A 21,955-nucleotide genomic window follows, 5' to 3' on the forward strand; every position below is an offset into this window, starting at 1 on the left:
AAACAAATGCAGGAATACAATGATTTCAGATAGTGAGAAGTAGTATGAGAAAAATAAAATCAGGTGATCGAATGACTATATGCATATATGTGTGTCTATGCATACATACACATAAACTTGCAGTATATATGGCACACAAGCTTCCATATATGTGTGTGTAAAGAGGTATATATATGCATGAATATATAGAAAAAGAATGAATGAAACAGTCCAGAAGGATAAAAGCACTGTGTGTTTCTGGCTGATGACACTTTGGGTATTAAGTTTTTTCTTTCTTAGAATATGTTTCTGGTTCCATTCTTAGTATGTAATATGTAATCTAAGATGGGAGAGGTACTCAATACATATTTTTGGAGTGAATAAATACATTTTATAAATAAATATTTTAAGATGAAAATGTGTTAAATGTGTAATCAGAAAAAAAAAATAGTATACTTTAACAAAAAGAAGAATTTGTTTGTGGGCAAAGGCCTAAGAATGTGTATTCAGTTCTCTATTGAGTAGACAAGATGGGAAGAGAATTTTTTAAAAATGAAGGTTTACTTCTAGATAATCCATGAATAGTTATTAATATTTTAGTTCAACTGAATTTCCTTCCCTCTCTCTACCCAACACCCAACCACCCATCCACCCATCCATCCACCCATCCATCCGTCCATCATCCATCCATCATCCGTCATCCATTCATCATCCACTTAGCCATCCATCCAATCTTCCTTCCTTCCTCCTTCCTTCCCTCCCTCCCTCTCTCTCCCTCCTTCCCTACCCCAATTCACGATTCATCCTCCATCCATCAACCCATTGAAAATTGCTGTGGGAAGTGACTGTAAGAGCTCACGGGAAAGGAAGTTGCACACTCTGAGCCCTGTGCACACTTTAGTTACCAGCTGTAACCATCACCATGCAGCCAGCCCTGAATCCACTCTTCTTGGTGTGGGCACCAGTAGCTTGTGCCTTCCAGTGTTGTCTCTGCATAAACTTGAACTCCATCAAGTAGGGGTGGGGAAGTAAGAGGGAAATAACATTTACTGAGCACCTACTGTGTACCTGGCCCTGCACTAGGCACTGGTATTTTATCATTTTATTTTCACAACAGCAACAAGGTGGGTGTTTTTGTTTCTATTGTATAGACAGAAAACCCAGAAGCTTGGAGGCGTGAGATGACCCGCTCCAGCCCACACAGTCTGTGTGCCTTGGCCCCGGCATGGACCCGACTCTGATGCTGAGAGCCCTCGTCCTGCCTCTGTGTCGAGACCGACAAGCATCCAACACGATTTAGTAAAACATCGACTCAAACACAATCATGGAACTGATTGTCAGGAAAGGATTGGTTCAGTTTTAATTACCAGCCTAACAATCACTGAAATGCCAGGAAATATCCCTGAGAACATTTGTAAATTGAACGGAGAGGCAAACATTTTCCCTTTGGCTGGAGGCTGATTTGGAAGATCTTGTGTCTGATCGATAGTAACCAGATGAAGCAAACATATTTCAGGACATGTAAAAACAATTCATCACCAATATTTTAGAGCCTTGACTTTATTAATAATCTTGTCTGTAGGATTTGTGAAATGAGAGGCCCCCGCCTCCCCCATAATTATTGATGATCTGAGTTCTCTAAAGGGGTTTACGCTGAGGCTTTGGTGTGAGTCGAGTGTAATTGTGTTCTGTTTGACTGTCTGAGGACATTTTGCAGACAAAGCTAATAAGCCTTCTTGCTTGGGCAGAGGGTGGCGGACAGTTAATTTTCTGGAGTGACTGTGTTTGGGGAGACTGTCTTTTATCAGGACAGTTGTATTAACAATGCATGATTAGATCTGTGAACAATTTATTCATTCATCTGCCCCTAATTGAACAGCAGAAAGCAAGGGACTGGATCTCAGTACCTTCGCAGGGTGCCTTTTCCATGCTGGCTTGCTTGGGCAGCCTCCTGGGTCAAGAGGATAGCATTTGGAAATGGCTGTGGAATCTCCAAAGGCTCTCTCTTCAAACCTTTGTGATTACAGACCAAGATATTATTGCCATGTTGGTTTGGCAAAGCATGGCCAAGGCCACAGTCATCAGTGCAGAGACTGGATATTCTGTGCTCATAGGATCAAGTAAGGACACAGCTGAAAGGCACGTTATTGCGGTTTCCTGGTATCTGGGGGAGGAAATTGACTCTCTACCTGGGGGACTCCCAGTCAATGTCCCATAGCTGAAATCACCTGTATGATGGTTTTCCTGAATGAAACACTCCTGCATCATGTGGAACAGGTAACAGCATTGGTAATAAAGTAATCTATGTGGCATTAATTGAGCACTTACTGTATGCCAGGCAGTGTACTGAATGCTTGACTCCTGTTTTCAACAGCCCTCTGATGAGGTGGTTGCTGTAATTATCCTTGTTTGACGGATGAAGCAAATGAGTCCCAGAGAGGGCAGTGACTTCCCAAGTCACACGGTGGGAGCTGAGGCCAGGATGCGGCCAAGGCAACTTCCTCCTTGCACACTGCAGAGATGGGCAGGGGCGCACGCTGCCCTTCCCTTGCTCTTTACTTGTGCATCACGGAACCGATGTCGGCTGGTGATGGGGACACAGTGAGCACAGCCTAGCTGTCCTTGGCTTCAAGGAGCACACAGTGCAGTGGCAAGACAATGACCAAAGAAGCATATAACTGAGAGATCATGGACTCTGGGGAAGGCCCAGCCACTTAACGACGGTGGGGAGCAGGGAGGGCCCTGGCAAGACCACAGAGAGAGTGAGGTGGGCCGGGTCCAGCAGGAAGGGGATGGGGAGGCCGAGGGTGGGGAAGGGAGGACTGCAGGAGACGTGGAGAAGGTAGACCTGGGGGACTGGACACCCACTGGTTGGGGAAACAGGGAGCCTGGAAGGAACCCCTGCTCCTGCCTGGGATGCTGGGAGGAAAGCAGTGAACCAAGTTGACCTGGTGCCTCGCCGGTGGCACTGACCGTCTCCCCGGTGGAAGAAGTGTTGGAGGAAAGCTGAGCCAGAGAAGGAGACTGAGAAGAAGTGGGCAGAGAGGTGACAGGAGGACCAGAGAGCACAGGGCCAGGGGAGCCACGGGCCAGAGGTGACGGGCACAGGGCAGTGCCACAAAGAGCTCAGACATGGGGAGGATCCAGCAAGCACCATGACTGTCAAAGGTGGGGCACTTCTGTCCCCAGGCACCACTGACCGTCACAGGTGGGGCATTTGTGTCCCCAGAGGAGGGATGGTGTAGGGAGGGTGCCATCTGCCATCCCTTTTTCCTGTCCTGTTAACCACGTGCCATCAGTCACCAGTGAGTCCTGTGGCTTCTACTCCTTAGGGACAAGGAGTGGCCCTGGGGGTCTGGCCCACGGCCCATGTCAGAACAGATGCCTCATAAGTGAATGAATTGGACAAACATGCGGCAATAACGGGAGAGATGAGAAGTCTGTCTAGTCAATTTCTTCTCATCCGTTGGACCGCAAATGAATGATGATTTAATTAAAGTTCCTGGGGAAGGAGCTCTGCAGCAGGAGATTCCCGAGGGCTCGAGATCATGTGGAGACCAAGGTGAACACAGGCTCTGGTCTCCTGTGAGAACCATCAGTGTTGATGTTTCTGGATCGAGAAGTATGGACATCCATCCTGCATGAAGACTCCCGGGACCTCTCCCCACAGCCCTCCAGCTGGGGGCCTGGCCTTCCCCCCACCAAAGGCACAGACCGAAGAGACGGTGGTGGGTGGGAGGTGGGATGGGGCAGATCCAGCCCCTCCTGTCACTCAAGACACAGTGACGCCCAGAAATAGGTGGTCGGCCGAGTCACAGAGCCTCAGAGGTGGCCACAGTCCCAGGCAGACTGGCACAATCTCTGACGCTGGAATTGCTGTGATACGGTCCCTGTCCCTCTGCTGGACACCCTGTGACAAGGGGCCCCTCACCTCACTCACCGGACCATACTGCATTTGCCACAATAGCATCCCTGCCCCTTTGCTTGGTTACCTCCGGTGACGAGGGGCTCCCTACCTTACTGAGTGTGTGTGTGTCTTTGAAACAAGCTCAACGCTGCAGGACACAGAACAAAGGGCTTTGCAGTCCAGCAGACCTACACTGAGTTCTGGCCCTGCTCATACAGCAGTGTGACCTTGAGTCAGTTCAGTGGACCCGGGATCCCAGACACCGCCCTTTAAGAAGGAGGGGGACACCCTCCACCCTTCTTGCTCCCCTGTCGGTCTTGTTCTTCTACCCGAGCCTCAGGATGAGGTGGGAGAGTGGGTGATGGGAGGAGGTCCCTGGGACGAGCACGGTGGTCCTGAACTTCCCCCACAGCTACTCTGTTGGCATCTTTCTCGGGAGCTGACCTGGGTTAGGGGTTGCCCTCTGGGGAGGCTGTGGGCATTTCTGGGCCCTGCTCAGACCAGCACGTCATTAAAATCCCACACCATCCCTGATTATGCTGATTATTAACTCACAGGCTTGCCGTCACAGTGTGCAGAGGTGACGATGTACAGAACTCACCAAGCCAGGCAATAATCATAGCAATAACTAACAATAATAGTAACAACACGGTGGGCACTCATTCTGGGCAGATGCTGCTCTGAGTGCTTTATTTGTGTCCAGTCACTGGCTCCTCCCGAGAAGCTGTTCTGTTATTGTCCCCACTTTCCAGAGAGGATAACCCCGTGCCCAGAGGCCCCCCAGCTCACAAGAGGCTGAGCTGGTGACAGGGACTCTCCAGGCCAGCAGCCGAGCCGCCTTCTCTGATCGGATTTTGCTCAGCAAAAGGTATTCATGTTAAAAAAAAAAAAGACATAGTTCACCGCATTGATTTTGTCCAATCACCATCACGCAACACACACTCACACATACACACACCCCACATTTTACAAATGAGGGGAAGGAGTGTTTAAGAAAAGCTTCTTCAGGAGAACCGAGGAGAAGATTCCTCTGCTTCTGTGTGCTGGGCGCCACCCACGGGCTGGCTCTGGGCTGGGCAGGCTGCCCACATCCCCACTGGCCCTGAGCACACGGCCCAGGGTGGACCCACCTTCTCCCCATAGGGGACGTGTCTGAGATTCAGAGGACCCGGGGATCCCTTCACCACGGTGGCCAGAGCTGGATGGGACCCAGACCTGTGTACCTGTCTAACCCACAGCCAGTTACCTCTCCTCTCCACTGGTCACTGCCTCCAGGGGTCTCAGGCTGGTGGATTAACTATGGGGGTGGCAGACAGGAGAAGGACGGTGGGAGGTGGACCACTCAGGGTGGCCTGGAATCCTCAGGGCGGGCCTCTTGGCCAAGAAGCAGGAGAGCCAGGGAAGAGACCCCTGCCTGGGGACCCTCAGTCCTGGCCTTCCAACTCGCCAACCCCCAGGCCCGTGCTTCAGTGTCTCATCTGTAAGAAGAGGGCAGATAACTCCCACCTTGCCAACCTGCAGGCCGGCCTATGGGAACTGAGACAAAGCCAGCTTTGTCACAGTATCAAGCTTGTAACAAACGCCCACCTCGACGGTGCCCTGAGCCTCATGGCTGATGCTGCGCTGAGTCCCAGACCTGTTAGCCGCCAGCCCCTTCCCAGAAAACTGCCCTCAGCTGATGAGAGCCCCAGCCTAGGAATTTGTACCATCCCCCGGAGGACCCCAGACAGTGCTGCATGGACGGGGGAAAGGCTACCCCTGCCTCAAGGAGGGGCAGCTCTGTGGTTCATGCCCCTGAACAGATCATGGACAGGGCCTAGCCAGACTCTGCCTGAGAGCACATCCTCCTTCGGCCACTTCTTCCCTCAGGTCCCTCCCCAGAGCTCCCCCTCAGTACACTATGTGCACCAAACCCCTGCCTCAGGCTCTGCTTCTGGGGAACCTGACTTAAGCCTGCTGCATTCTCTCCAAGCCGTGGTCTCCCAAGGCAGGGCCAGGTCCTGAACAGCGGGGACCTCAGCCACACTGTCCTCATGGGCCTAGCACATGGCAGGTAGGACTCCATTAGCGTGGGCTGCAGAAGTGAATGAGGACCCACTGTGAAGACTCAGGTCCATAAAAGGCTGAGAAGCCCCAGAGACCAGCAGCCACACACTGAACCATGACACAGGATCAAGCAAGCCTCTGCTCTCAGCAAAATCCCAGGACGATTGCCTCATGTTTTTAAGATGGAGGAAAACAATAAAGAGTGATATTGTGGCACGGGCTGGTCCAGGAAAGGTCTTCTCCAACCGGAACAGAGCCTTCAGTAGCTGAAGAGGTTTCAGGGGTGAGAAGCACCCAGTGGTCCCCAGCACTGGGGCTGGAAGGTGGGGCAGGCAAGAGACTCCATGGGGCCGAGCTGGGCCCCCAGCTGCATGATGCTGATGGTGGGACAGGAGACTCTCCCCCGTCCCTGAGCGTGGACTGCAGAGGCGGCTGGGCAGAGTGAGGTACTGCTGGCCTGAAGCTTCCGGGCTGGTCTTAGAAAAATGCCTGCTGGGAGGACATGGAGGCATGGGGGTGGCTTGGGCCAGGGTGCTGACCGTGGGGTGGGAAGTGGACAGGGCGGTGCAGTTTGGACACATCAGCATGGAAGTTGCCGATGTACTTGATGTAGGTGGTGGGGCAGAGGGGTCGAGGGTGACCCTGAAGCTCTTGGCACACCTGGGGGTGGCCCCTTGGTCTGGCGAGGCGATGGGAGGAGTTCTGGCTGCAGCTGACAGCTTTGAGATGCCTGTTAGTGATGCCCTGCAGGAGTCGTGGAGACTGTGGTAGATCTGAGCATGGAGTCTGAGGGGGACACTGAGGCTGGGGGTAACTGGGGGGCATACGTGGTACGTGAAGCCATTAGACTGAGTGGGATCAGGAAGCGAGAGGGAAAAGCAGCGGGATCCGGGAACATTCCATGCCCACCGTTGTGAATCCCAGAGGGAAAGTGAGCTAAGAAAGTGAAGCAGAGCTGGCATGGAGGCCAGTGGGAGGTGAATCTCCCCTTTTACAAGTGAGGAGATTAAGACTCCGTTCCAGAAACACAGCCAGGGATGGCAGAGCCAGATTTTGAACTCAAGATCCTTGATCTTAAACTTCAGAATTAAAAGTTTTGCTTAGAATGCCCTTCCCTCTTCCACATGGTCAACACCTATACATCCTTCAAAGGCCAACTCAAATGTCCCCTCTTCTATGAAACACTCCTTGTTCCCTTCTGGTGCCCAATCCCCCATCGTAGTTCCATAGAAACTTAGACACACCTCCACTTCAGAACTTAGTCTACCTCAGGATCGTGGTTCATGAGCCCCCTGGGCCGTGAGCTCCTTGGGGTCAGGGAATGGGTTCTGTTCCCACCCCTCTCCCTCCATTTGCCCAGAAACTCAAATGCAAGGAGTTCTATGAAGGCCTGTTGAATGGGTGGGTGGATAAAGGGATGGATGGATGGGTGGGTGGGTGAAAGAGTGGGTTGGTGTGCAGGTGGATAAATGGGTGGATTTAATGGTGGGTGAACATATGGGTACGTGGCTAGATGAATGGATGGGTGAGTGGATGATGGATACATGGATGGATGGATGGAGGGATGGATGGATGGATGGATGGATAGATGACTGTATAGATAAATGGCCCATGGATGGGCGGATGGATGGATATATGGGTGAGTGTGTATCTGTATATATATATGGATGGATGGATGGATGGACATACGGATGGGTGGGTAGTTGTATGGGTGGATGGGACCATCAATGGATAGATAAATGTACAGACAAATGGCACTTGGTTCGGTGGTTGGATGGATGGGTGGATGGGTGGATGGATGGATGGTTGGATGGGTGGATGGGTGGATGGATGGATGGGTGGATGGGTGGATGGATGGGTGGATGGGTGGATGGATGGATGGATAGATGGTTGGTTGGATGGATGGATGGAGGGATGGCAGGCATGGTAGAAAGACAACAAGATTTGTAGGCAAAATATTCAGAAATTTGTCCTGGCCTCACTCTTATGAGCTGCCTGGCAAACATCACAAAGTTCCTGTTGCTGGTCCCTCTGCTCCGCACGTTTCCTGTGGAGAGGGGTGACAAGTTGTCTGCCGGCTGGGACTCTGTGAGAGCAGCTTGGGATGGTCTGGGCCATGTACATGCGAGGCAGCCTGGCATGGTCTGCATCACCACAGAGTTCCCTTTGCCAGAAATCACCTCCAGAAGGTACATCAAGGGAACATACTTTCCACATGGCTGGTTTTAAAACCAAGTAATTAAGTGGTTTTACAGTTAGTTTTTAAAACAAGCTCTTTAAGTCATGAGTATAAAGCATGTCCCTGTAATAGCCAAGTTGTTCTGTTTTGTGATTTCTGCTGCAATGGATTTTATAATTAGGCAGAAAGAAAAATCTATCCAGGGCCAAGGCCACTTTACTGAACTCCCATTTTGGCATGGTGTGATCTAACCAACCCACAGAGGTGGGACTCCCTCAGGACTTGGCCCACGTGGAGGCTTGTTAGGGGATTTGAGGTATAGAGGGTGACTGACAAGGACAAAGGACAGTCCAGCTAGGACGGAGGGAAGCCAGGGGCTATGGCTCTGTGTGTGTGTGTGTACATATGTATGTGTGTGCACGTAGGTGTGCACGGGGGTGCGCAAAGGAGGGGGGCATTCAAGGAAGCCTCCAGATGAAGGCTCTATCCCCAGCACCTACAGCAGTGCCAGGTAAATCTCTGATAAATTAGTATTGAGAGGGTGAGGGTGAGTAGATGGATGGATGAATGGGTGGATGGATAGATAAGTGCATGGATGGATGTATGGATGGATGCATGGGTGGATGAAGAGGTGGATGGATGGATGGATGGATGGATGGATGGATGGATGGATGGATGGATGGGGAGATGAATGGATGGATGAATGGATGGGTAGATGGGTGGATGGATGAATAGATGAATTGCAAGTTTCAGGATGGCAGGGCCCAGACCTTCCACCTGAACGGATGGAAGCCTCCTCCCTCCCCCTCCTCCCCCTGCTCTTCCTCCTTTTCTTCCCTCTCCCCCCCACTTCTTCCCCCTCTTAGAGGCACAGCTATCATTTTTTCAAGTGCCTACTGTGGGTCAGGCCTGTACCAGCGCTTAACTTGTATTATCTCCCTTGTCCTGGCAGCTACCCGCGGGGCAGGATTAAAGGCATCCTGGATGTGAAAGGACACGGCAAATTGGAAATTGCTGCAGTGATGTGAGGGGTTATTACCGATATTGCTTTCTGCCAACATAAGAGGCCCTTGATGGAGAGGTAAGGTGTGGAGAGGGGGCGCACCTGCAGGGACCTAACACACCGGCCCAGCCACTCCTTTGCAGGGTTCACGGAAGGGAGGACGGGGACAGCAGAGCAGGCCTGGTTCTTGGGGGATTCAGGTGGGAGCTCCAGGGGCTGCAGACGTCACCCCCCTCCCCAGCCCAGCGGCATGCCTGGTGCGGGGCCACACTCCTGGGGACACCCAGGTGACTCAGGCAGAGGAGATAGATGGCCAAGTCTGCTCCCCTAACACTGGCGTGGACCAGGCAGGGGGGCAGCGGGAGGGCAAGGCTGGCAGAGCCCTAGGGATGTGCAGGAGGAGAGTGTCTCTGCCCCAGTCGCTGGCTCCACGCCCCTCTCTTCCCTCCCAGGCCTGAGCCACCTTGTCTTCACCCCTCGGCCTCCACGAAACCATCTTGGATTCCTGTTCTGTCCTGTCCGGGTGATCTCATTGTTCTATGAAAAAACTCCAACATCCTGGCTGCAGCCACTCAGGTGGGCCTCCAGCCCAGCCTTCTCCTGAGTGCTGGACAGGAGCCTGCCAGCCCTCGGGCACAGGGCGAGACTCCTGCCCCGGACAATATGTAGTAAGCATCCCAGGACCAGGCTTGGTGACCCTGCTCTGAAAGGACCAGAGAGTCACCCTTTTAGCCTGCAGGCTGCACAGCCTCGGTCCTAACTATTCAACTCTGCCGTGGAGCGAACATGGCCCGGAGCAGCCACGGGCAGCAGGTTGACAAACGGGGGTGGTGTGTGCCCGTAAAGCTTCACAGCTGTGCTGACACCAGACATCAGCTCATGTGTTGGGAAAGATGATCATTCTTTTGATTTTTTTTCAACCACTTAAATTTTGGTCCAACCGTTTGTAGAAAAACCACGCATGTCTCGATTTCCTGGGGCTGGCCCTCTGGAGGGACATGGACGGGCAGGGCGGTGATGCCTCTGATCCAGAAGTTTACGTGAATGAGTGAAAAAACCATGGATGGAGAACTTCTCCCGAGCGCTTCCTGGCTCAGCACAGCTGGGTGCTTCCATCCTGCTGGCCCAGCTGATTCCCTAAAGGGACCTGGGCGGTGGGAGGGACCCCATACGCAGGCAGTCCGGGGCTCCTCCCCCGCCACCTCAGCCCAGACTTGCCCCCGGTTGCTCTGGCTCCGAGGCCCAAGTTCCTCTGGATCTTGCTGACTTCCAAGTTCCCGGCTTCATTCAAGACTCCTTCCAATGCTAGGAAGCACTGGTCCCACGCAGCCTCCATGCAGGGTGCCGGGTGGTCACAGTTTCTTTCTTGAGATGCATAGTCCTTTGGAGAGAACTGTCCCTTAGCCCCAGGGTGTCTGCATTTTTCACGGCACCAGCAGCTGCTAGGAGTGGGGCACTTAGTATGTGCCAGGCGCTGCGCTACTTAGGGCCCACCCCCCCATTTCTCCTGCAACCACGTGTGTGCACAGTTGCGGGGGAGTGAGTGGGTGTGAGTGGACGGCCAGGTGCCCATTGACTAGAAATCTTCATGAACCGCTAGTAACCAAAGGATTGCATGAAATAACACATCAAAAAGGCCCAGCTCCAGGCCCTGCATACCCCTGGGGATTAAGTGCTTGTGAGTCCTTCCCTGCTTCTCCCTCCCCCTCTGCCTCTCTTCCCACAGGACAGGTGTCAATCACAGCACCAGCCATGTCGGAACATTTATTATCTCTTCACTTGGTAAAGCCTTTGTTAGGTCAGGAATTCCTCACCTTTTATGGTTCTAAACCCTGAGAGAATCTGCTGGGAGTGATGGATTGGATGCCTAGGAAAAGTGAGCATCCAATATGCCCCTACACACACACCTCACACACATTACACAACACACACACACTCACACACACCATACGACACACACCACATACACACACATCACACACACATTACATACACACACACACCATACATTACATACCACACACACACACCATACAACACACACCACATACACACACACCATACAACACAAACCACATACACACACACACCATACATCATACACCACACACCACATACACACACACACAAACACACCATACACTACACACCACCTACACACACATTACATACACACACACACACCATACACTACACACCACATACACACACACACACCATACACCACACACCACATACACACACACACACACCATACACCACACACCAAGTAATACACATCACACACACATTACCTACACACACATACCATACAACACCCACCACATACACACACACACACCATACACCACACACCATACACACAACACACCACAGGCACCACACACCTCACATACACACCACACACACATCACACACACACACTCCACTTGGTCTGCATTTTTAAGGCACTTGAGGACCCTAGGGACCCCCACTCACCCAACCGCAGGAGAAAGGACCTCACTGCAGACTGGGTGTTGTGTTTTTTTTTGTTTTGCGTTACGCGGGCTTCTCACCGTTGTGGCCTCTCCCGTTGCGGAGCACAGGCTCCGGACGCGCAGGCTCAGTGGCCATGGCTCACGGGCCCAGCTGCTCCGCGGCATGTGGGATCTTCCCGGACCGGGGCACGAACCCGTGTCCCCTGCATCGGCAGGCGGACTCTCAACCACTGCGCCACCAGAGAAGCCCCGGACTGGGTGTTTTTAAGACAAGAACCCGCTGCTGGTCTTGGGGACCCCAGCCAGCACAAGAGAAGAGTCAGCTTCCACTCTGCAAACAAGTCACGGAATGAAGCGCGTGGGACCTCGTTCTGAGCGCCATCCAAGCAACGGCAGAGGCGGGTGCAGACACGGGGACAGACAGTCCCAAGAGAGGACGAAGTCCGCAGCCTCTAGGGCCCAGCCCCACACGCTCACCCCCCAAGTATACCCTCCTGTAACGGGCAGCTCGGTACGACCCACCCTGTGTTTGGGGAGGGCCCACGGGGGTCTGGGCAGTGGGGTGGCTGTGAGCCCGACTCCCAAACTTCCCTTTTCCAACAAGTCCCCACTCGACACAGCTAATTGCATCTTCTGAACGCACTGACACTCAGTAATTTCAGAGCTGGTAAGAAAGATTTCCAAAATTCCCCGACACCGTGAACTTGACTTAGCACGTCTTGCAATAATTAGTCTGGCGGCCCCAAGGAGGCAGTCCAGGGAGAGGGCATTAGTGGGCTGATCTTCAGTCTCATGATTGAAAAACAGGCCCGTGGATGATTATGGCCAAAAATTCACTGGAAAAAAAAAATTCACTGGAGCTGTTCGCCCAGAGCACAGTTGCTAAGTAATGAAGGAAAATAAGATGCCAGGTTGCATTAGCCAAAAATAAAATACAAAGCGAGAAGCAGATAGCTTTTGTGTTTGGAGTCTGGTGGACCCCATCCAAACAGGCTGGGGCTGGGGGCACTGACCAATGATGCTCAAAAGACATGTCACCGAGGGGGTGACCAGCAGAGCCCCTCTCCCTCCTGGCTCGGCCCCATCTCACCTCCCAAAGCTTATCCTGAGCTGATGGGGTGGGGTGTGACTTGAACAGCTCCCATTCCATCCTCTGGGGCCCGTGTCAATGCTCACGGCCCCTCTGGGCCTGATGCTTCCATTCTGATCATTTATCTGCCAGGCTCTGGGCCAAGGACACAGAGCAGGACATGGTCCGTGCCCTCCGGAAGCTCAGGGTCTAGAGGAGGAAAGCCCTTTATAGCACGGTGGGGAAAGGGCGAGGGAAGGAAGCCCAGGGGTCGAGGAAGAGCCCAGAAAGGGGAGTATTTAAGTCTGTAGGGCGTATCTGGGAGGCTTTCTGGAGGTGGTGACAGCTGTGGGGGATGCCGAAGACTAAGACCTCACCAGGGAGAGCAGAGGATGGGGGAAATGGGAGTATCCTGCTGGGATGACGGGTGACCTGGCAGTGGGAAGGCACGCACAGCGCATTGTAGGCACACCTGCAAGTCTGCAGGCTGAAGGGGCTCTGTTCCCACGCTTTTAGGTTCTGTGGACTGGCCATCACATTCTATGAGAACAGAAGCATTGTTTGGGAAGCACTGGGGTGGGGTGTTTGGGGATGGCAGAGACAGGGGAGGCTGAGAAGGGGCAGGGCCAGTGGGTTTGAAGCAGGGCAGGGCGTGGTCAGATCTGGTTCTGAAGCAGGGCTGACACCTAGAGGGTGGCTTAGAGGCCGGCTGCTGGCCCAGTGTGCAAGACCTCCCTGCCTGCACCCAGGAGCGGGCTGGCAGGCTCAAGCCTTGACCTTCTCATCAACAGAATGAGCAGGGGGATCGATGCTGCCCTGAGATCCCATCTGCTCTGAAATCCTGGTGACGCAGGGTGGCCCAGAGGAGAGAACCAAAGGGACTTTGCTGGAACCTCAGATCCACCAATGATTGGATGGAGTTGCCTTGAGAAAAAGTCACTTCCTTCTCTGAGCCCCAATTTTGTCTGTAAGGCCGGGATATGGATTCTTGGCACATAGAGATGTTGTAAGGATGAGATGAGGTTATCCCTGCAACAGCAGGTGTCCAGGAGGTGCTTGGAACCAAAGCAGGAGGGGCGGCGGGAGGATGGAGGGCTTCACGGAGGAAGAGTGACCCAGGCCGAACCGGGAGGAGGAGACAGTCCATAAAATAAGAATTCTCCCAGGTGACTTCTCCACCTCACCCCGAGGACCCTGCCTCCAGAGCAGAGCACGTCTCCAAAAACTCACTCATTTAAATGCTGGACACAAATTTCTTTTCATTATTGAAAGGCCAGTGAAAGATACAAATTAACTAACACCAGAAACACAGAGAGATCACTTTCAAGGATGGCAATTCAGGTCTTCCCAAGTGTGAATCCGTGGCCAGACCACACAGTCAATTAAAATACCGAAAGTCAAAAGCTATCAGCAAGGCTTTTCATCAGTAAACAGGTGACAGGAAGATGGATCCTGGTCTTGGGGCTCTCAGGCGTTAAGCTCAACGCTCACAGTTAAATAGCTTCAAAGGAAAAGCTCAGTACGGGGGGGTTATGATTCAGCAGCCCCAGCCGCAGCCCCACCCCGTTTATTCAGGAAGGCAGTCAAGGGGTCCCCAACAGCCTCGGGGGCCCCCATAACATTTTCATGGAGGATGTGACTGCAGACGCTAATTATGCGCAGTGGATGCTAAGCTTGGGGTCGTGATCAGCCGCTCAGCCCTCACCATCCTGGCAGCATCGCCACGTGCCATGCCTGCTCTGCAGAACACAGGATGAAGCAGGTGCGATTGGGGCAGGTCCAGTGGAGCCCGAAGTGACAGCCCCGAGGACACATGTCCCTGTTCTGGAGAAGGTGCAGAAGCTAACGCCTTCTTAGAAGCCTGCCACCAGAAAGGCACCTTGGAAAATTCTGAGAGGGGCGAATGAATCTTCAGGTCTGGGACGCAACCATTCCCAGCAAAAAGCCAAGAGTCAGAACGAGATGCCACAATGCCAGGGAACCGTTTCAGTGCTTGAATTACAATCGCTGGAGTCTTAAGGCCACAGAGACAATCCTTTAATAAATACTAAAAAAGTGCAATCCACAGTCAAACGGGTTTGAATGGATATTATCCATCGCTAAAAAGACCCAAGCCTCTCTTCTCCAACAGGCCATAAAGTGCAAATTGTTCTGTGATTTAAAGCAGCTCCTCATTGGAATAACTCTACCGCAGCTCAGCTTAAAGAGTCATAAGATCTTTATATCCAAGGCATTGAAACTCAGCTTTAAAGAGTAAATTATTATCAAGAAAGGATGGCTCATGGGAATGGAAATGGACTGGTCCAAGTTCAAGGGCTAGGAATTAAAGAAGCAGTGCTGTACCCCATCTCATACAGCTGGCGTCCCCTCTCTGGCACCAGGGCACCCCACTCTCCACACCCTGGGTGCCCCATGTGTGTTCTTTCAGCATCTGTGACTTTGCTGATGCCGGTCCCCCGACCATCTCCACCAAGACCACCTCTGGAGGATTGTTCGTGGGCTTTCGAGGCTGTTCTGCTGCCTGATCGCCTACTCACAGCAGCCTACCACCCCAGGCGGGTCTATGCGACCCAGCTGTGCCTTTCCCACCCCCAACCCCAACTTAGGCCCCACCAGGATCGACATGGAGATGCACATGTGTTTGACCACTGTGTGAGGAACGGAACAGAACAGAGAGTAGAGCCAGGTGTGAAATAGCAAGTTTTCCCAAAAAAGTCCACCTGGGGAGAATTCCTTCTATGGGCGAGATGGCAGACTAAATAGCGTCGAATTCCTTACCACACAAACAAGAACCAAGCTTAATTAAATGTACCTTAAAATATTTTAAAGTGCATTGTTGAGCTGGGAAACATAGGAAACTTTAGAGGTCAAAACCCAAAGTAGTCACAGAGCTAGCTTTGAGCCAGCTTTCCTTCAGTGTATCCACCACATCCTGGAGTGGCAGGCTCCAAAACTGCAGCCATCCTCCTCTTCTTCCTAACAACAGAACTGTCAACTTTCAGCTGGACGTACGACCACACAGAATAGAGGCCACACTTCTCAGAATCCCCTGAAACTTGGGGTGACTATATAACTAAGTTTGACCCAAGAACATGAGTAGCAATGCTGTGTGAAGTATCTAGGGAGCATCCTTAAAATGACAGCACGTTGTTCCGCACCCCCTTTCTCCTTCCCAATAACTGGAATATGGACACAATGGCTGGTATTGCAGCAGCCATTCTGGACTGTGAGGGACCTTGAGTGAAGCATAAAGAAGAAACCTTGATCCCTTATGCTGAGGATCAGCAAACCAGCCCTGCACTGACCACTGCCAGATTTATTGGTCATGAGAGAAACAGACTAGTAAACATCTATCCTAAGTAAAGCAAACTGGTTTGGGTTTGTATGCTATTATTCTTGCCCGAAATGAATCCTAATACAATGGGAGATCTTGGATCTCTGTTTTGATGGCTGCATGAAAGGTGGGGGTCAGGAGACAAAGCCAAGAAAGGGAACCCAGTAAGAAGACCTCTGCTCAAAGCTGGGACCCCAGAGGGCTACATCTTTGATGTAAGGGTGAACTAGAGAGAAAATTGTGATGTAGAAGGAAACCTGCCCATCTCTACCTTGTCCCTGGGAAGAGGAGTAAAGTACATACAAACACACACACACGCGAGTCACACACACACACACACACACTCCAGGAAAAATCATTGCCAGATGGATGAAAGTTCACTAATTTAATGATAAAAGTTTCAATTTAAAAGAAAGATATAACAGTATATAATATTCTAACCTCAGAATATAGCCTCAAAATAAATAAATCAAAAGTTGACATAACTACAAGCAAAAAGGTCACAAATCTGCATTCAGTGTAGAAATTTTAATACATCTCTCTCAACAATCTGTAGTCAAGCAGACAAAAATCAGTGAGACTACAGGAGATTTGAATGACAGTTTAAACAAGCTTGATCAAAGGGTATGTTTGGGGCACTCTAACCAGTTCTTTCGGACACTTGGGAACAGGCAGCATAATAGACCATGCACTATGTCAAAAGGCAAGTTTCTTCTGATTTAAAGGACTCATGCAGGCCACATTCTCTATTTGGCCACCTGGGGGGCTGGCAGAAGAATGCCCCTACCCCCAGAGAACCTGCATCCTTGGAATGCAGGATCCTTGGAACCTGTGAGGATGTTACCTTCCATGGCCAAAGGGACTTTGCAGATGTGATTAAATTAAAGATCTTGAGAAGTGAAATTATCCTGGATTATCTGGGTGGACCTCATGTAATCACAAGGGTCCTTGTAAGAGGGAGGCAGGAGGGTCAGAGTGAGAAGAGGAGGTGTGACAATGGAAGCAGAAGGACTGAGTCAGAGAGACAGACTGAAGATGCTTTGCTGCTGGCTTTGAAGGTGAGGAAGGAGCCACAAGCCTAGGAATGCAACTCGAGGCTGGAAAAGGCCAGGAACAGAGTCCTTGCCTAGAACCTGTGCAAGGAGCATGGCCCCGTCCGCTCACTGAAACCCATTTCAGATTTCTGGCCTCCAGGCTGTAAAAGAATAGTTTTCTGCTGTTTCAAGCCACCACCTTTGTATTCATGTGTCATAGCAGCTACTGGAAACTAGTACAACATGCCATCAAATTAGAAACTGACTAAAGAAAGGTTACATAAAACCCCTCATACCTTTAAACACTTAGAAAGCCTTCCCTGGCCCTTGCTGCTGTTCTTAGAATGATGTCTAGGCTCTAGAGAAAAGACCCCGCTCTCCCCCAAACCCGGCCCACACCCATCCGGCCCTTGCATCTCTCCCAGCCCTTCCCCATTAATGCCTTGCTCCAGCCAAGCTCCTCAGAGGGAGGAGGGAGCTGCCCCTGGACTGTACCAGAATCACAGTGAGAGTCGCCAAATGGAACTGTGCACATAAGCCATGTGTGCAATTTGTGGGGTGGCCTGGGGGCAGAAGCTAGAGCGGCAAAGGAATCCATGCCCTGAGGGAGCTTCGTGGTACACGGCTTGGGGCCCACGGTGGCCCAGTTTTCCATTTGAAGGCCCCCGTGGCACACCTGTCTTCACCTGGTGCCTGCCAGCACCTTCTGCACGTGGCCCCTTCCTCCGAGATCCACATCCGGGTGCAGGCGGGCAGGCTGGCGTGAGGATGGGCATTTCTAAGGCTGCCAAGGAAACCACCTGTGCCAAGTGCTAAGTGCCTGGCCTGGTACCTGGCGCGTGGACAGTGGTCACTCCCATCATCACAGTTGCTGCCCCAAGGCCACACCAATCCCCTCCCAGCCCCAGCTGGCTAGACTGGCACTGGCTGAAGGCCAAGGGGAGTGCATTCTGGAGTCGGGCTGACTCTGCTCAGCCGCACGAGAGCCCTGAGGACCTGGGGGAGCCAGAACCCAGGCTTCCAGGCCACTGTGAGTATTACTTTGCAGAAGGAAGCTTTGTCCTCTCCTGGCTTAACAGCCGGTGTCCCTGGAGGACAGGTCTCAGCAAGGCTCCCGTGTGTCAGCAGCCTCTCCTGGCCCCTCTTCTCCCGGCTGCCTTCCCGGAGAGACTGTGCTTCAGTCCTGCAAGAGCATCACTGCCAGGCAACATCAAAGCCAAGGAGGCGGCCGCGGCCCCCACGCGGCAGGGGCTCCACGTGCCGCAGCAATGGTGCCTTCGTGGCGGGACCCAGAGCAGCTCAACACTAATCTGGCTTGAGGGGATCGCCCCCACCCCTCGCAAGGTGCTCACGGCCAGGGCAGGCTCGCTGTGGCTTCCACACTCCAATTCTGAGAAATGTGAGAATACCGTGTATTAGAAGAAACCGCTGCAGGAGGTTCTTAGGGACAGAGCTCAAGCGAGCTTGGCAGGAAGAATGTTCCAGTTGCAGAAAAGCGGGGGGGTGGGGAAACGTCAGCCCCTGTCTGCCTCTCGCCTTCTGCCATGCTTCTCCCCACCCCTCCAGGAGCCTGCCTGCGAGTGCGCCCTGCGCACAGTAGGTGCATCCCTGGCACATTTACCCACCCGCCCATTTCTGCATGTCCAGGCTGTGCCAGGCTTGGTGCGGGCTGGCCTGATGCGTGATCACAAGTGCAGATGGCTAACCAGTTCCAGATGCAGAGGGTGGCTCGGATGCAGAGCCCCTCGTCGCATTGGACCAGCTGCACCCTGAGCCCCTTGGAACCCCCTTCCCGACAGACGTACAGAACTCAGAGGGGCTTGGGCGGACGGTGGCAGAGCCGACACCTGCCCCAACCCCAGGTGAGGAAACTCTTCCTCTGACCCCGCGAAGCAGCTTGACCATGAGTCAGATCAGCGGCCCTGCGGCCTCCTCTGAGGTGACAGCGTTGAACTTGACCTGAGCCTGTGCTGCCGGAAACGCCGATGGTGAAACCCCTGCCATCTGTGCTCCAGAAAACAGCTACTGCAAGAAGCTCTGCCCGTGTGACTTAGAGGAGATGCGGGTGCCCCCTCGTGTACTTGTGACACAGACCCCGAAGTTCCCATTCTCTGCTCATAAAAGAATTGCCAACCCGCGGACCCCACTGACCGAGCTGGACAAAATGCCGACAACGTGCCTTGACCGGCTTCTGGCAGGCCTCTCTCCCGCCTACAGGCTGGAACTGACTCACCCGCTGAGGTTAGTAAACTCGGGGGCACAGAACGCCCTCTCTTCCACAGCCCTTCCTGAGAGTCAGCTGACCGCAGAGCAGACCACCACCTGCTCAAGCAGCCCCGTTCCACTCCTTCCGCCCCATTTACTCCTCCCCAAAAAGAAACCCCCTCCCCTCACCTGTGGGATGCTCCGGGTCTCACAGTCAGAGCCCTCGTCCAATTGTAACAGCCCCACCTTATTGTAACAGCCCCTCCCCTTATTGGGATAGGCCCTCCCCCACTGTAATAGCCTCTGCCCTGTTGTAATAACCTCTCCTCCTGTCGCAATAGCCCCTCCCCCTACTGCATCAGCCCCATCCCCTGACTGAGACAGTCTTTTCAAATGAAGTCTCTCCTAAGTCTGGACTTATTTTTTATTTGACAGAGGAAATCCGCCCCCAGGCACAGCGCAGTGTCTCTTTTGCTGTGTGACACTGTGTCACGGCTCCTTGAGGTTTCCTACTGGGATTTTCCAAATTCAAAGAGCTGAGTCCCTTACTCTTTGAAAATCCCCAGGGCGTCCTGTGAGCCTGGCACCACCTGAATAGGGGTTGAGTGCCACCCTTCCACCACAGGAAGGGTTGGACTGGCCTCTAGGGTCCCCCGACACCTGTCCACTCAGCTGCCCTAGGGTGGTGCATGCCGCCGGGTGCCAGGACATTTCCTGTAACTCCGGGTTGAGTGTGTGTGGACAGCAAAGACCCCAGCGCAGCGCCAAACCAGTGGAGGCTGGGAGGCCTGGGCAGAGACGCATCCATTCCCGAGAGCCATGAGGTACCAGAGCAGCTGTGCCTCAACTGCTCCCCAAAGGAAGGCGGCTTCCTCCTAGAATGTTCCTTTTATTTATTTATTTATTTATTTATTTATTTATTTACAACTTTATTGGAGTATAATTGCTTCACAATGGTGTATTAGTTTCTGCTTTATAACAAAGTGAATCAGTTATACATATACATCTGTTCCCATATCCCTTCCCTCTTGCGTCTCCCTCCCACCCTCCCTATCCCACCCCTCCAGAAGGTCACAAAGCACCAAGCTGATCTCCCTGTGCTTCCCACCAGCTATCTATTTTACATTTGGTAGTGTATATATGTCCATGCCTCTCTCTCACTTTGTCACAGCTTACCCTTCCCCCTCCCCATATCCTCAAGTCCATTCTCAAGTAGGTCTGTGTCTTTATTCCTGTCTTACCCCTAGGTTCTTCATGACATTTTTTTTTCTTAAATTCCATATATATGTGTTAGCATACGGTATTTGTCTTTCTCTTTCTGACTTACTTCACTCTGTATGACAGACTCTAGGTCTATCCACCTCATTACAAATAGCTCAGTTTTGTTTCTTTTTATGGCTGAGTAATATTCCATTGTATATATGTGCCACATCTTCTTTATCCATTCACCCGATGATGGGCACTTAGGTTGTTTCCATCTCTGGGCTATTGTGAATAGAGCTGCAATGAACATTTTGGTACATGTCTCTTTTTGAATTATGGTTTTCTCAGGGTATATGCCTAGTAGTGGGATTGCTGGGTCATATGGTAGTTCTATTTTTAGTTTTTTAAGGAACCTCCATACTGTTCTCCATAGTGGCTGTACCAATTCACATTCCCACCAGCAGTGCAAGAGTGTTCCCTTTTCTCCACACCCTCTCCAGCATTTATTGTTTCTAGATTTCTTGATGATGGCCATTCTGACTGGTGTGAGATGATATCTCATTGTAGTTTTGATTTGCATTTCTCTAATGATTAATGATGTTGAGCATTCTTTCATGTGTTTGTTGGCAGTCTGTATATCTTCTTTGGAGAAATGCCTATTTAGGTCTTCTGCCCATTTTTGGATTGGGTTGTTTGTTTTTTTGCTGTTGAGCTGCATGAGCTGCTTATAAATTTTGGAGATTAATCCTTTGTCAGTTGCTTCATTTGCAAATATTTTCTCCCATTCTGAGGGTTGTCTTTTGGTCTTGTTTATGGTTTCCTTTGCTGTGCAAAAGCTCTGAAGTTTCATTAGGTCCCACTTGTTTATTTTTGCTTTTATTTCCATTTCTCTAGGAGGTGGGTCAAAAAGGATCTTGTTGTGATTTATGTCATAGAGTGTTCTGCCTATGTTTTCCTCTAAAAGTTTGATAGTTTCTGGCCTTACATTTAGGTCTTTAATCCATTTTGAGCTTATTTTTGTGTATGGTGTTATGGAGTGATCTAATCTCATACTTTTACATGTAGCTGTCCAGTTTTCCCAGCACCACTTATTGAAGAGGCTGTCCTTTCTCCACCATACATTCCTGCCTCCTTTATCAAAGATAAGGTGACCATATGTGCGTGGCTTTATCTCTGGGCTTTCTATCCTGTTCCATTGATCTATCTTTCTGTTTTTGTGCCAGTACCATACTGTCTTGATTACTGTAGCTATACATAAGGCAAATACTAACAGCCATAAAAGGGGAAATTGATAGAACGTTCCTTTTAAATTACATTTAAAAATTAACGAGCTTGTCAGAGGAAGGATGGAAACGGGTTACTGCACAAAAGCAGAGAACATCTGAAAGAACAGGTTCTTCCAGGCCAATTTACCTAGAATTGGGTATCTTTTTGACCCTGCCAATTAAACAGCGCTTTCCCTGAGTCAAAGAGCTGAGTCTTGGCACCAAAGGCACTCTGCAGACAGAATCTGACAGGC

At 51.6% G+C, this 21,955-nt stretch overlaps 1 protein-coding gene across 1 annotated transcript in view; it reads right to left on the reverse strand.

The window, feature by feature from the left end:
- SORCS2 (sortilin related VPS10 domain containing receptor 2) overlaps positions 1-21,955 on the reverse strand; it is a gene marked incomplete at both ends in the record, with an annotated part of 488,460 nt that overhangs the window by 98,351 nt on the left and 368,154 nt on the right. The window lies entirely within an intron of this gene.

Source organism: Hyperoodon ampullatus (assembly GCF_949752795.1).
Source record: "Hyperoodon ampullatus genome assembly, chromosome: 1".
Lineage (NCBI taxonomy): Eukaryota > Metazoa > Chordata > Mammalia > Artiodactyla > Ziphiidae > Hyperoodon > Hyperoodon ampullatus.